At 44.7% G+C, this 16,784-nt stretch overlaps 1 protein-coding gene across 10 annotated transcripts in view; it reads right to left on the minus strand.

Moving 5' to 3' along the window:
• The window catches only part of LOC147099958 (uncharacterized), a 93,940-nt gene that overhangs the window by 39,848 nt on the left and 37,308 nt on the right, over window positions 1–16,784 (minus strand). Inside the window, exon 2 of one of the 10 annotated variants that reach the window (XR_015073780.1) lies at window positions 5,635–5,770. The exons of the other annotated variants lie outside the window; for them this stretch is intronic. The gene's annotated coding sequence lies outside the window, so the exon portion shown is untranslated. The remainder of the gene's footprint in view (window positions 1–5,634; window positions 5,771–16,784) is intronic. 10 annotated transcript variants of the gene reach the window in all.

Genomic DNA, 16,784 nt, shown 5'->3' on the forward strand with positions numbered 1-16,784 from the left:
GTTGCCAACTTTGGTTGGATGTATTCCTGGGCATTTCATCACATGGGCTCCCACCTCCAACCGCCCCACCCAGTCAAACAGCCTTTTTTTCCCCACATGTCCAATATTTTTATAACTAATAAACTAAAATGTTCAAAGAAAATGAAAGGGCACACAATTTTTTTAATGCCCTTATGATCTTTCTCCCGGGCTTTACTCGCAGCAGTGTGCAGGAAATTACTCTTTAATTCCTGGAGAGTTGGCAACCCTATCTATGTACTATGGACCTTGCCCTTATTTCACTTCTCCTGCTGCTGGACGAACTTGTTTAAAAAAAGTAAATGATTGCATTAACAATGATGTCAGCCTAATATTATCCTCATTTCCCTATTGCATCATCACACTTCCTTTATTTATAAAGAAAGTAAGGGGTTTGTAAGATATTACAGTCTGGAAAGCTGATCATAGTGGCTGAGTGCTTAACATGTTCACTATTGTAGTGCTGACCTGTTTAGTATAAATGAGTTAATGTCTATGTTAAAATAGGAGAATGTTAGAATGTTGTACTCGCTGATTTTGTATTAGCTGATCTTGGAGTCCAAAACTGTAAAGTCAGACACCCTCAGCGTGTTTCGACAAGCTTAATTCTTTGGCAGGGTATAAAAGTTCCAGGTCAGAACTCAGTGTCAATTTATAATGGATGCCAGTGTGTATTGATCAGTGTCAGCTGTGGCTCAGTGGGTAACACTCTCACCTGAGTCAAAAGGTTATGGGTTCAAGTCCCACTCCAAAGACTCAGGCTAACACTCCCAGTGCAGTACTGAAGGAGTGCTGCACTGTTGCAGGTGCCATCTTTCAGATGAGATGTTAAACCTGCTCTCTCAGGTGGACGTAAAAGAACCCATGACACTATTTGGAAGAAGAGCAGGGGAGTTATCCCCGGTGTCCTGGCCAATATTTATCCCTCAATCAACATCACTAAAACAGATTACGTATCTGGTCATTATCACATTGCTGTTTATGGGAGCTTGCTGTGGGATGTTGGCTGCCGCGTTTCCCACATTACAACAGTGACTACACTCCAAGAAATACTTCACTGGCTGTAAAGTGCTTTAGGTACGTCCTGAGATGGTGAAAGGCGCTATATAAATGCAAGTCTTTCTTTTCAAAGTGCTAGGCGTTCACTTGCTGATATCCCTGACAATTGTTTCTAAATTTGTAGCTTGGTTCTTTGATGCAAACGAGTTCATGACTGTATTGAAATAGTGCAGATGGAACTTTAACAGGTGAAGACTAACCAGCAGGTGGGAAATTAAACTCGGTCGTGTTTTGTGGGCTGCACTTTTAAACAGTTAACATTTGTTATTTTGTTTTAGCTGATCTTGGAGTCCAAAACTGTAAAGTCAGACATCCTCAACATGTTTCGACAAGCTCAATTCTTTGGGAGGGAATAAAAGTTCCAGGTCAGAATTCAGTGTCAATTTGTAATGGATGCCAGTGTGTGTTGATCACAGCTCCTGAGGCCCATGGGTGAATGGCCAGACTCCAAGCCTGATGTTCTCTCTTGGTCTACATCCACTAAAGGAAAGAAGACAGAGAGCACACACAGCCCTGTGCAAGTACATAATGCAGAAACTGTCCTAGAATAACTACCTTTCATGTTTATAATGGAACAGGCTGCATCTCGTGCGGTGGATGCTGATTCATTGAATTCCTTAAAGCAATAGCTGGACCAGTTTCTGGCTGGGGCGGAGATCACCTCTTACAGAAGGTGGGTACTGCAGGGAATTCAGGGCCAGAGCGATCTCCTGGACTATTTTCGATCGCCTAGATGGGTTGGAGAGGAAATTCCCAGGTTTCCCCCCCCCCCCAATTGGCCTGGGGTTTTTAGCCTCTCCCAGGAGATCACATGGTTTCCGGTGGGGTGGGGTGTATATATTGTGATACACAAGGTATTGCTACTGTGTGGGACAGGCTGGGTGGACCAGAGGGTCCGTCATAGTTCGTATGTTGCTTTCTTGCATCCTTCAGACTGAACAGACAACTGACACCGAGAAACTATTTCCTCTGATGGGGGAATCAAGAACGAGGGGGACATAATCTTAAAATTAGAGCCAGGCCATTTAGAAGGGAAATCAGGAAACGCTTTTTCACTCAAAGGGTAATAGAAATCTGGAATTCTCTCCCCACAAAGGCTGAGGATGCTGGGACAATTGGAGCTTAAGATTTTTTACATAAGGATATCAAGGGATATGGATCTAAAGCAGGAATATGGAGTTGGGCTACAAGTCATGCGCTAACTGAATGGCAGAGCAAGCTCGAGGGGCTGAATGGCCTGCTCCTGTTCCCATGTTCCTATGAACAGAGATGAGTAAATCTTTACTTCTATTACACCCCACACTAGAACGAGATTTCAAGCTGCTTTTATGTCGGTCTTTGGCTGCAGGCTCCATTGCAGCCACTTAAAAATAAACCTGCTGGATTTTATTTTAGATCAGTGGCTGGAAGACCAATTGTTACTAGGTCTTCATGACAGCCATCCGTCTTCCTGGACAGTAAATGCTCTGCTCCGACGACTGCACTGTGCTTTGGCGGTGATGTCTCGACTCCATCACACACGCTATGACTTCACCTTTCTGTACACTGACCAAAATGTCACCAGTTTGAGGACGCACAGTTTACAAGAAAGCGGGCTGCACGTCAGAAAGGTAAGTGCGGGAGAGTGGCACACTTAGCTCGCTCTCCCAAGATCTGACAGCAATACAAAAGCAGCTTCAGCTTCTGTAAGAGAGGCTCTCACCATCCGCATAATCTAGGTTGACACTTAAGTGCTGTACTGTATCATAGGAAATGCTGTTTTTTAGGTGCAGCCAATGGAACTGACCATCAGGCGCTGCGTATAACGGGCGGCCGAGCCAATACCGCCCATTTTGCGCCGCCGCCCAAGACGAATTTCTAGGCTCCTAAAGCACAATTAAAGTGTAACCTTGTTTTCCCAGTGACCTGATCAACATTCCTCCCTTAATCAACACCGTTTGTGGGAACTTGCTGTAAGCTAAATCGTTGCTGCATTTGACTACATAATGACAGTGCCCTTCGAAAGTAATCCATTGGTTGTAAAGTACTTTGGAATGACACAAGGATCTGAAAGATGTTATATAAATACTATTTTATTCTTTCTTCAGCAATCACATCACATTGTTACCTGATAACTAATCCTTCTCGCTTCTAGCCTCCGACCTCCCTCTCTCACAACCTTTCTTGTCTCTCTATTTGATTGACACTGCTCGGTCCTTGCTCCTCTGAACTCTTACTTTTCCTAAGGTGCAACTATTCCATCTTCCACCCAGCATCCTTATTGTGTTGAAATTAAGACAGTCTAGTAATTTAACTCATTCTTTCCTTGGACCACAACCTATGGAGCCTCTTTAAGTCTTCCCTTCCTTCTACAATCCACAGGCTTTTAAAATGCCATTTTGGTATCACCTACCAGTACTTCTTGATTTGTCTCTTCTTCCCTCCTCCTCTAACCTTGGTGGCATCCTCCACTATAGAAGTTGGCACATTCATTGGTGTTTTTCAACAGAAATAAGAACATAAGAAATAGGAGCAGGAGTAGGCCATACGACCCCTCAAGCCTGCTCTGCCATTCAATAAGATCATGGTTGATCTTCGACCTCAATTCCACTTTCCCGCCCGATCCCCGGATTCAGAGTCCAAAAATCTATCGATCTCAGCCTTGAATATACTCATCGACTGAGCATCCACAGCCCTCTGGGGCAGATAATTCCAAAGATTCCCAGTGAAGAAATTTCTCCCCATCTCAGTCCTAAATGGCCAACTCCTTAAATAAATTCAACTGGTGTTTACTAATTCACCATCCTCAAACTCACTCACTTTGTCAAGACAGCGCCCACAATATCATCAATTGTACTAATTATTTCAATCAAAATATGGAAAGAATATCAATGGGACTAGATGGAAAAGAGTACAGGAAACTTTCGTTTAACCGGAGGTTAAAAGTCCGGAAAGCTCCATCTACCGGCAAAATTCAGGAGCCGTTTTCTATAAGTTTTTTTACTTCTCGTTGCTTTTTTTTCCCCAGTCAGGCTCTGCAAGGTCTGTAGCTAAGCAAGAGACGCTTGCAGCTGCAGCCAACTGTTTTGAAGCTGTTGCTAAGCAACAGGGTTTGTTGATTCACACGGAGCTGAAAAGCTCTGTATGTTTTAACATTAGGGCTGGATTATACGGCAGTTTTGATCCAACGGCACCAGCTCGGTCCCATCAGTGCCGGATACCAGAAAGTTTCCTGTATTAGGATTTTTAAAATAATCATGATTCTTTGAGAGATTTTCTTTTTAAAGAGGACAACTTCTGCTTCCAATTTTCTAGACTTCTGTTCTGCTGAAGGTGCTGGGTTATGATAACACAAGAGCCAACAGCTCTCTGGTATCTCATCCAAGTGATACCCTTTAGCCATAAGCTTGGATAGTGAAAATGATTGCTTAATTAGCTCAGGGAGACAGAGTTTCCCCTGAGCCATCTGGCACTCGAAGGGTCAAGTGAGAACTGGTGAATAATGAAGTATTAAAAAACTGACCTCTTTGGGTAAACTGTTGACTGATTCATATTTGCAAAGGTCAGAATAGAAGAAATTAATCTGTTGCTTAAGCATCCATAGAAGTGCAACACTGCACGTTAATGAAAGTAACCCTCATTATTAGACACTTAATAGGATAAAAACTAAAGTGTGTCGGGTGAGAATTTCAAACACTGTTTTAACAAAAAGGGTCTATGCTTAACAAGTGTAATTCAGTGTATTTACTAAAAGGGTTGTTGGTAATGTATATGGCATATCCGGTCAAAAATCCCTATTAGCAAGACATTCACGGACCTTGGTGGACATCAGACATGTTGGTTTGGAGCTGCTGTTGCTTTGGGAACCCACTGGACTGCTGAAGGACGTTACATGATTTGCACTACCTGCTAACCCCACCCCACCCTGAAGCAAGGTAATGAAGTGCAGGTGTATTAGAATTGTCTCATAACATAATATTAAATATAACAAAGTGTCGTACCGGGATGTGGTTCTACAGATGCTATCGGCCTTTCTGCTACCAAGAGGTCATTCTTTAAGTATGAGTTGGCAGGCTATTCACCTATGGGAGCTGTTAAAACCAAGCCCAATGCTGCCTTCACTGGACAGCACTCATAAGAAATAGGAGCAGGAGCAGGCCATTTGGCCCTTCGAGCCTGCTCCGCCATTCAATAAGATCATGGCTGATCATCTACCTCAACTCCACCTTCCCGCACTATCCTCATATCCCTTGGTTCCCTTAGTATCCAAACATCAGGATACTGATATTTCCCTCTCTAGCCTAGGCACACTGTGGCCTATTACAGCACCACATTTCTGTGTTAGCGGAGATGAGCTAAATCAGCACAGAACAGTGATCAAAGCTGGAATCGTCCTGGTCGATACTGCGCAGTGCTCACAGACCAGTATTTTTTTAATCACAGGCCTGGTGAGGTGAGGTGTATAGAAAAATTCATGTATTCTGGTTAAAAATGTCAATATTTAAAATAAACCAAAAAAAAGTATAAATGGCAAAGACAGGATTTATTATAAAGAAAGAACATGCATTGAGAAAATACCTTTCATGACCTCAGAATATCCCAAAGCGCAAGTAATGAATTACTTTTGAAGTGTGGTCACTGTTGTTATGTAGGCAAACATGGCAGCCAATTTGTACACAGTAGGATTCCACAATCACCGATGTGACCAGATGATCTGTTTTGGAGGGGGATAAATATTAGCCAGGACACCAGGAGAATTCTCATGCTCTTCAACAAATAGTGAAATAGGGTCTTTTACGACCAACTGAGAAGGCAGACGGAGCCTCGGTTTAACGTCGCATCTGAAAGACAGCACCTCCGACAGTGTAGCACTCTCCCTCAGTACTTCACTAGAGTGTCAGCCTAGATTGTGTGCTCATGTCTCTGGTATGGGAATTGAACCCACGACCTTCTGACTCAGAGGCAAGCGTGCTACCCATTGAGCCACAGCTGATGCTTTTATTGAAGCTGTTAATATAAATTATTACATTCAGACACCCTGGAAACAAGCATGTTAATGCCCAACACATTCTTCCAGAGAGTGGCAGGACAATATGGTTCAGTTCTGTGATTTCATCTCGGTTCTTGACCGTGGTCCTACCATCACAGGGCAATGCCAAGCAAAGGCTGGGGAATAATCTACAGGGAATCTAGGGAAAATCATATGCTTAGGGCTACTCTTGCACACCTTTGAGTGCCCATCTCAGAGGTCTGGGGCAGATTGGAGAACACGCTAACATCATTCAGTAGAGCCCCCGCTCTCCTCCTTTCATTGCTCGGTTGGCAAAGGCACCGTGCCATACAGACCAGGGAAGTCCCAGAGCCAGTGCCTGGCCTTTGCAGAGTTGTCTCAGCTGCATGTCAGTGGAGGCGCTACAACTGGCTTCGGGAGAAAAGAATTGCCATGGGTTTCCGTGCCAGATGAGGGCAGGGTCTGTTGACATGCCTTCCATTGTCTAATAGCCTGATGACACTCACTGGCTCTGGTAAGACATGAAGGATGACCTATTGAGAGAGGTACTGGCACCTGATAGAGTAGAAAGGGTGAAAAAAAGGGTCGGTAATCAGAGGACACAGATTTAAGATGATTGGCAAAAAAGCCTGGGGGGAGATGAGGATAAATTTGTTTAGTCAGCGGCCTGTTATGATCTGTAATGGACTGCCTGAAAGGGTGGCGGAAGCAGATTCAGTAGTAACTTTTAAAAGGAATTAGATATATACTTGAAAAGGAAAGATTTGCAGGGCTAAGGGGATAGAGCAGGGGAGTGGTAGCTCATTCAGTGAGCTGGCACAGCCACGATGGGCCGAATGGCCTCCTTCAGTGTTGTATCACTCTATGAACCTTCAGGAGAGAAAGGGAGAAAATCGGTGGAAAATAAAGATTGCATATCGTGCTGTGCCAGGCATGTTGAAAAAAATAATCCATTAGCCGTTAGGGATTTTTAAAAAATCAGGCTACTACGCCGGAATTTCCTTCAAAGCACAAACTATACTGTAGAACAAGGTATAAATCTGTGTGCTGTCCAGAGTGCTGTTGCTCCCAGCCGCATGTTTTAGTCGCAAAACACTCTGCTAAAATGATTCCATCAGATTCTTTGTTTTCTTCATTCCCGTGGCTTCAAGCATGACAGAGAGGTTAATAACAGATACAGGACCTAATAAGTTAAAGCCTGGCACCGCAACACATCACAATGTGACAATTAGAAACCCGTCCTGAATACAAATCACCAGCAACCCGATAGACTTCAAACCAATCCACTGGATTTTGCGTTCTCTCTCTCCGACTCATTTATCATTTCCCTGACAGCCTACAAAGCTCACACTGAACATTAGGATCACTTCCTAACTCCACTGTGAATGATCTATGCAATAAGAAAATGGGATAAAATCAGTTCTCCTCCGTTGAATATTTATTACGTGCTTTTTTTCTTGCAGCCTAAGGGCCTTTAAAAGAAGGAGGTTATGAGGGTTATGCTGCGGCTATCTGTCATGCAACTATGTCTACTGATTGTGTTATTAAGAACGTCCATTTATTGTGAGTCATTTTGCAAATGCAGATAAAAGCAGAGTTTGCTATGCAGGCGACTGTATAAAATTCTCCTGGATATCAACAAAATAATATCGCAAAGAAACTGTGAAAGTTTGGGAGATGGCTGGGGGAACAAAGGAATGAATTATGGATTTTTAAAATATCGATCTGAATTTTGGTGTGGGTTTCTTACATAGTTTTTTAAGATGCCATTTTTCACACTGCAGTGTTAAAGTTTCTGTCATGTCTGACGCTTGTTCTGCCCACCTCGAGAATGATTAAAGGGCTCAGCTGGGGCACTACAATTGGCCTCAGAACCTCTGTGCTAGCGAGGAGTGGGCGCGGGGTTTGCTAGTGAAAATCAGCCAGGATGCCTGCTTCTGATCTCTATCTAGTAATCCTCTTCTTCTTCTTCTCAGGCAGTCCCTTGGAACTGAAGATGACTTGCTTCCACATTAAAAATGAGTTCTCAGGTGACTGATGAGTCCAATGCAGGACCTACAGTCTCTGTCACAGGTGGGGCAGACGGTGGTTGGAGGGGCGGGTGGGTTGACGTGCGCTCCTTTCGCTGTTTGCGCTTGGCTTCAGCTTGCTCCCGGCGAAGAGACTCAGGGTGTTTGGCGCCTTCCCGGATGCTTCTCCTCCACTTTGTGCGGTCTTGGGCCAGGGATTCCCAGGTGTCGGTGGGGATGTTACACTTTTTCAAGGAGGCTTTGAGGGTGTCCCTGAAGCATTTCCTCTGCCCACTTGGGGCTCTCTTACCGTGTCAGAGCTCCAAGTAGAGCGCTTGTTTTGGGAGTCTCGTATCGGGCATGCAGACGATGTGACCCGTCCATCGGAGCTGATCGAGCGTGGTGAAAGCTTCGATGCTGGGGACGTTGGCCTGAGCGAGAACACTGACGTTGGTGCGCCTATCCTGCCAATGGATTTGCAGGATCTTGCGGAGGCAGCGTTGGTGGTACCTCTCCAGTGCTTTGAGGTGCCTGCTGTACATGGTCCATGTCTCTGAGGCATACAGGAGAGCGGGTATTACTACTGCTCTGTAGACCATGAGCTTGGTGCTGGGTTTGAGGTCCTGGTCTTCAAACACTCTCTTCCTCAGGCGACCAAAGGCTGCACTGGCACACTGAAGGCGGTGTTGGATTTCGTCATCGACGTCTGCCCTTGTTGACAGTAGGCTCCCGAGGTATGGAAAGTGGTCCACGTTGTCCAAGGCCTTGTCATGGATTTTGATAATCAGGGGGCAGTACTGTGTGGCGGGGGCAGGTTGGTAGAGGACCTTTGTCTTACGGATGTTTAGTGTAAGGCCTATGCTCTCGTATGCTTCGGTGAAGGTGTTAACGATGGTTTGGAGTTCGACCTCCGAGTGTGCGCAGACGCAAGCGTCGTCTGCATACTGTAATTCGACGACAGAGGAAGGGACGACCTTGGATCTGGACTGGAGGCGACGGAGGTTGAACAGTTTCCTGTTTGTTCTGCAAATTAGCTCCACTCCAGCGGGGAGCTTACTGAAATTCCCAGTAATCCACGCCGGAAAGTACACACTTGTGGACGTTGGGCGAGAACAGGATCTGGTTTAGTGGTGATACTGCGCCCCTTCCCCTGCAAAGGTTGAAACAGCTCCTAACACTCACTGTCTAGGCACGCACTTGACGAACTGCCATTTGAGTAAAGTATCTGTGGATGCCAGCACCTGCGGAAACATACTTCAACATAAATCCATGCTTTCAGGACAGTTGGGGAGATAAATGGAAATAAAAGATCTAACATTCTAGAGAGGCGTGTTTAAGGTGCTGCTTATCACACGAGTGTGAAACATCATGTTGTGCCCACACCTGAGCTGCCTGCCTCAGGTGTGATTAAGGATGGGGGTCTTGCCAAATGCAACCCTTTAAAAAATCATTAGCTTCAGCATTTTTTGTGTGCGACTAGTTTGGCTTATATTATTTTGCTATATAAATGCAAGTTGTTGTTGTTGTTTAAGTCGTTAGCAAAGATGACCTCAGTGGGGGAACTCAGTGAGGAACAGAACTCCTGAACCCAATAACATGAGGGAGCTGAATTACCTTTAGTAGATGTAGCCATTAAGCCAGGGTGCTTCAGCGATCTTGTCATTTCAACTGTGTGGATGCTAATTCAGCTCCTTCATGCTGTCATGCCTTAGGACATTGCTGTGAGCCAGTTTCCATGATGATAGTAGTGATTTCCATTTAAATGAATTTTTAAAAAAGCATTTAAACAAAAAACTATAATTTAAAAAAATTCAAAAGGACAGAAAACGTCGTGAGATTCGAGTGAATAATTAGTTTTGAATTTGACCTTTTGAGTAAAGTTCCCTCCACTCTCCCCCACAATGTGCCTCAGCCTTAAGCTCAGAACATGGCCCTGCTGCACCAGTTTGTTATTTTATAATTTCTCAGAGTGAGACATGCAGTGTAGTGTCAAATTATGTCAATGCAGTGCAGTTGTGTGCTCTAAACACATACCCACTAAGAGCTGGATTGATGCTCCCTTTATACCAACAATCATGTCATTTCAACTGTGGGCATGTTAATTCAGTTTTACCAAGTCATTGGAGGCAATAAAACATTCCTGGGTTTTCTCTCCCCGTTTCCAAAAGTGCCACAGTCCCATCTCCCATATAAGCCTCCGGTACATTTTTAGCATTGCTGGCCTGGATTTCCCTTCTGTCCGCAGCAGTTACTGTCACTTCCTGGGGGCCCACCATGGGGTAAGGTGGCGGGGACGACCCAGAGCGCCCCTCATGGGCCTTGTAGCAGCCTCCTTTCATCGAATCATGGAATGATGGTGATGTTGCAAACAGCTTAACAGAGTGTGGCCCACAGTGATGTCCACAGATAAGCTATTGTTGGAGTAGCTAAACTAAAGGAAAATTATGAGACTCCCAATGGCTCACTTGGCGAGGGCAACATGTAGTTAAGCCATAGCTCTCGTGTTTAATTCTTAGACTATGCTGAGCTAGCTGATCTCAGCCAGCATGGCAGTTGGGGTGCTGCAACTGGCCGCAATGCCCTCAGCCAGGATTCCTGCTTCTGATCATAATCCCTGCTAGAACGTATTGGAGGACCCATGATCAGGCTTAGCTGTGATGCCTTCCACTGTTAAATAGCCTGCCAACATTCACTGCTTGGCCTCGCACATGAAGATCGTTCATGTGCAGGACCTTGAGAGGTATGCTGGCACTTTCCTTTCTTGTAATGTGCCCAAAACCATCGCTGTCGTCTTTCCTGGATGTTCTGTGTAAGAGTCGTTTCTTATCTAAGTTATGAAACAAAAGCAAAATGTTCAAAATCTGAAGTAAAAACAGAAAGTGCTGGAAATACTCAGCAGGTCAGACAGCATCTGTGGAGAAACAGTTAACATTTCAGGTCGATGACCCTTCGTCAGAACTGGAAAATGTTCGAGATGTAACAGGTTTGAAGCAAGTGCAGGGGCAGGGAAAGGGGGGAGGGGAGGAAAGAACAAAAGGGAAGGTCTGTGATAGGGTGGAACACAGGAGTGATTAAATGACAAAAGGTATGATGGTGCAAGGCAAAAGGGGGTAGTAATGGGACAAGTAAAAAACAAAAGATGTGTCTAGAGGACTGTAAATGACAACAGCAGAACCATTACCAGCAGCTGTTGTCTGAAAAAATGGGAGCAGTGGTTATGGTCTGAAATTGTTGAACTCGATGTTGAGTCCGGAAGGCTATAAAGTGCCTAATAGAAAGATGAGGTGTTGTTCCTCGAGCTTCCGTTGATCTTCATTAGAACAGTGTAGGAGGCCGAGGACAGAGAGGTCAGAGTGGGGCGGAGAATTAAAATGAGAAGCGAAGATTGGCCACTTTGGCAAGATGCTGCAGAGAATCAATCACCCATGGACGGTATCCCAGCACAAGCTGGGGCTGTCTTTTCCCCTACCAGCCCAAAGGTGCTGAAGCCAATTGTAACATCCCAATGGTCACCCTGGCTGAGATCAGCTGACTTAGCACAGAGCAGGAGCTGTACCTGGGACCTTCCTGTTGTCTGATTGAGTTTCACATTGGGTATTGCACTTCCCAACTCAGCCATCAAGGAAGCCGTTATCAAGAGTAGAGTTAGCAGATGCCTAAGTGCAGACCAACCCCCTGCCAGTGAATAGTACTCCAGCAAGATGTGGAACAGGATTTTTTCCCCCTGGAAAATCCATATTTAAATCACACAAATTTAGAAATTGCTCCTATGTTTTAACAAAAAGCTAAGATTGCATTAATGTATGAATCAAACACCTATACTTAGAGAATGTTCAAAGTGTGTATGAAGATGAAATTTGATTGTACAGGAAACTCTTTGGTATCCGGCACCGACGGGACCAGGATGGTGCCGGTTGATTAAAAATGCCGGATGACGGAGAGGGTTATCTACCGAGGCTATTTTTAACAAACAAAAAATAAAACAATCAAGAAATGTGCAATATACAGTAATTGATTACTCACCTACAGAATCCCATAATGCAAGATGGGGGAGATAATTCACGATAAAGATGGAGAGACACACAGAAAAATGGCGGATCAGAAGAGACTACCGGCAGCGCGGGAGAGTCAGACTCCTGTTATTGAGGTGTTCAGACTTCCGACAGCGCCAAGAAGCCGAGTAGTGGCAGTTTGGAGAATTACCCCCACTGACTAACTCGGCCATCGTGGGAGACTCGGACTTGGACTCGGCAACATTTCCGGTTATTGAGGTGTTGTTTTCGGAGTATGAATTTTGCCGGTTAATAGAGAATTCCGGATATTTAGGTGCCGTTTAAATGAGAGTTTCCTTATGGTACAATTATTTATGAGAATCATGATGGATGCTGGAAACATGTACTGCCGTCAGCGTTAATTAAAGGACAAGGACTGGAAAATAATTGCAGGTTTGAATTGTCACCGGCATCTTATTACAAAATTATGCAAATAACTTTGGGTATAATGTGCAATATGATCCATCCTCACGTACATTTTGAATAATTACATATTGCACTACAGAGCTGTACAAGCCAATTGCTTTTGCGATTTTTTTTCCTGCTTTCTTTCATGCATTATGGTATTATTTAGAGTTATTTATTTACTGTTTCCCGAATGGCTCTGTGGGTGGCTGAAAAACCTAGTGTGGAACCAAGCCATGCAGACTAAGAGAGTCCTAGGCTAGGAGATCTCTGTCGGGGTGTGTGGAAGAGGTACTACAACGGACCAGAGACTCTTCAACTAGTGAGGTGAAAGACAATCAGCCAGTGTTTCAGCTCCTGAGTGCTATTCAATGACCACTGTTAAGAGGTGTGACGTAATAAAACTCACTGCGCACTTGGTTTGAGTATAAAGCAAGGCTTTAATCAACTTGTTTCAGAACATGGAGGTCTAGTTGTACTTCACTAGTTCCTGTCTTACAAAATGTCCCTGCGCAAGCTGGGCCCACGCCCGAGTATTTATACTCCTTGGACGGCGCCACCAGCTGGCCGTCCAGTGTTATTTCACGAGTAGTTTCTTTATGATGATGAGATGCATAACAAGGTGCATGTCTTTGGATGGTCAGTGCAGGCAGGATTTAGTTCAGATGCTTCTTCTCCAAATCTAATACCCTAATGACCTTCACTGTCTGGGCTCACACAGGAAGAATGACCACCGAGGTGAGGAGGTGTCGGAGGGCTGCTGGCACTCACAGGGTTAAGGGCCATAATTAAGGATAGGACAGGGAAATAATTGGGGAAAAGCGCATTCATTTAATTCTTATAAATATATATATAATGTGCTGAAGATTATTGGGGGTGGGGAACGGATGTTAAAATTCACTGGTTTCATCTCATTTATTGTTTAAATATTATTAAAAATAAAATTTATTGAGACTACATAATTTTTTATGGAAATTATATGAGAGGAAGATTTACAGACCACACCAGATGCTTTCTGCAGGTGTAGGTGAACGAGGTACATGGATCAAAGCTCCTGAGGCTCTCACAAAAGCCAGGATTTTGTGAAAACCATGTGGGCCCATAAATCTATTAATTTGCAAGTTAAATTATTAAAAGCTGATTAGGCATGATTTAGAAGTGCAGGAATTTATTGGTAGAAACTGAAAATGAAGAACTTTAATCTTATTTTAAGTATTTTGCCATTTTTCTTCTCATTCCTCTTTTTAATATCTCTGCACGGTCCTTCTACTCCAGGAATACTGGTAAGTAGTTAGGCTTAAACTCTTCCACAGATTCCCACACCAATTCTGCTCTGAGGACTGGGTAAGGTTAGCGTATGCCGACACGGGGAAAGTTAAGAAAATTATTATTTTCCGTTCCCCCCCCCCTTGAATATATATCACGAGCATTGCGAGTAGTTCAGCTCTGGTTGAAGGTACATTGGGGGGAATTTTCCCAGCCCTGGGGAGGCGGGATTGCCGGGTAAATGGCAGAAACTGGGAGTGGGTACCGACCCCGCACCCAACCTGCCTCCATGCCATCTTCCCAGGAGGCAGTCCCCAAATTGCGCAGGGACCCGTCTCCTCGAGGCGGGAAGGGGATTAGAGCCACTTAACTGCCTGTTTATGCCTGCAAGTGCGGGCTTCCCGATGGCTGCGAACCTCGCCAGGGTCAGCGAGGCGAGCAGTGGGTCTGTGGGGGTGAGAGGGGTCGAAATGTCCGCTGTAGAGATGAGTGATGGGTGCAAGTGTGAATAGGTAAGTATGAGAGGTGATGTAAAGTGTTGGAAAAAGTTTTCTTACCTTTGCTTCTTCCTGCAGGCTTCAACTTTTGAGGATCCGGAGGTGCCTCATCTCAACGGCAGAGATGACAGAATGGCTGCTGCATTCTCAGATGCAGCAGCCATCTGCTTTCTGCTGAGGAGAAAGGTCTTGGGGAGCCTTCTGTGCAAGGGCTCACCTTAAAACAGAGATTGTCAGTGTTTGACAGCTTCTCAAAGCTGTCAAACGCTGACAATTCATCTGACAAAATTTTTTCGACAGATGAAACGTCATACGCTGACGTCATCTGTCACCAGCTTTCCCTTAATTGGCCGGAAGGTCAATCAAGGGAAAATAGCGTGGGTTGGTCAGACGTCGCTGGGGACAGGACTGAAACCCGAAAACCAGCAGTCCCTCCTCCAACGCGCCCCCATTGACAAAATCCAGCCCATTGAGTCAACTATCATAATTGGACTGATGCACCAAAAAATACCTTGAAATGATGGAAATCTGAAATACAACAAGAAAATGCTGGAAATGCACAGCAGGTCTGTCAGCATCTGAAAGAGCCGTTAACCTTTCATCAGAATTGATGATGGGTCCCACCTGGAACATGAATCTGCCTGTTCCAATTCAGATTCTCTTGGTCTGTCTGCATTTGCAACAAATCCCATCATTACTGCCGGTTTAAGCCTGTAATTTGAAGAGTTGTGAACCAACCAGGTCGAACTCTGCCGGACCAAATTGATTCTGTCTGTTTAGTGCAGGTTATTTCCTGCTTAATTCCATAAGTGTTGGCACTGGAGACTTTAATACAATTAAGTCAGTTGTAAAATTAGGCAATCTTCAATGAGTGGTGGTGGTGGCAGATCATTATCGCATGGCAGCCCATTAATGCAAGCATTTACATTCCTATACTTCTAAACAATACCAGGCAAAACAGGACAAACTATTGAAGCTAGCTGCTTTTATATTGGTTTTCGTGGAGATCTGGTGCTGCCGAATCTCAACGCTATGGTTCCATGGAGCTGGGAGCAAGTCCAGAGTAAACCTGCTGGATGTTCTAAAGCCAGCCACAGGCAGGACCTAGGTCTTCCCAGCGGCTGGCTTTAGCAAATTTGCAAGTTTATTCTTAACTGCCACAAACTCCGTTTCCTAGCCACCGATTCCATCCCTCTCCCTAGCAACTGTCTGATGCTGAACCAGACTGTTCGTAACCTTGGTGTTATATATGACCCCGAGATGAGCTTCTGACCATATATCCGTGCCATCACTAAGACCGCCTATTTCCACCTCTAATATCGCCTGATTCCGCCCCTGCCTCAGTTCATCTGCTGCTGAAACCATCATCCATGCCTTTGTTACCATTAGACTTGACTGTTCAAACACCAGCCTCCCACGTTCTACCCTCTATGTGTCCTAACTCGCACCAAGTCCCGTTTACCCATTACTCCTGTGCTCGCTGACTTACACTGGCTCCCGGTTAAGCAATGCCTCGATTTCAAAATTCTCATCCTTGTTTTCAAATCCCTCCATGGCCTCGCCCCTTCCTATCTCTGCAATTTCCTCCAGCCCCTTAACCATCTGAGATATCTGCGCTCCTCCAATTCTGACCTCTTGCACATCCCTGATTTTCATCGCTCCACCATTGGCGGGCGTGCCTTCAGCTGCCTGGGCCCTCAGCTCTGAAATTCCCTCCCTAAACCTCACTCTCCTCCTTTAAGATGCTCCTTAAAACTTACATCTTTGACCAAGCGTTTGGTCACCTGTCCTGCTATCTCCTTCTGTGGCTCGGTGTCAAATTTTGTCTGATAACGCTCCTGTGAAGCACCTTGCGATGTTTTACTCCGTTAAAGTCACTATATAAATATATAAGTTGTTGTTGTTAGGTTGCTGTGGCTGTGCAAAGCTCACATGTTGACAGCCAGTGACACTAATGCCCACTAAAACCAATATAAAAGCATCTGATGAGATACATTAATTAGGCTATGGTCAGCTGCTGGGAAGTCGCATTTTGTTTTCACTGGGTCCTGCCTGGGCACATCCAGCAGGCTTACTCTGGGCTTGCTCCCAGCTCCATGGGACTTGTCCGTTAGGCTTCGGCAGATCTAGATCGCCACGAAAACCAATATAAAAGCAGCTAGCTAAAATATTTTGTCTTGTTTTGCCTGATATTGTTTAGAAGTATAGGACTGTAAATGCTTGCATTAATGGGCTGCAATGCGAGGCTAGTCTCCCCACTCACTTCACTGAAGATTGCCTAATTTTACAACTGTCTTAATTGTATTAAAGTCTCCAGTGCCAACGCTATAAAATTAAGCAGGAAATAACGAGCACTAAAAAGACAGAATCAATTTGGCACTGTAGCAGTGGACCTGGTTGATTCATAACTCTTCAAATTAATCAATCAGTTTTTCATTCTGCATTTTAACTTTTACATCTCACAAAATGGTGCAGTCAGCTGTCCCTA

This window comes from Somniosus microcephalus, chromosome 27 (assembly GCF_052327205.1).
Source record: "Somniosus microcephalus isolate GS21.2 chromosome 27, FLI_Smic_1.0, whole genome shotgun sequence".
NCBI lineage: Eukaryota > Metazoa > Chordata > Chondrichthyes > Squaliformes > Somniosidae > Somniosus > Somniosus microcephalus.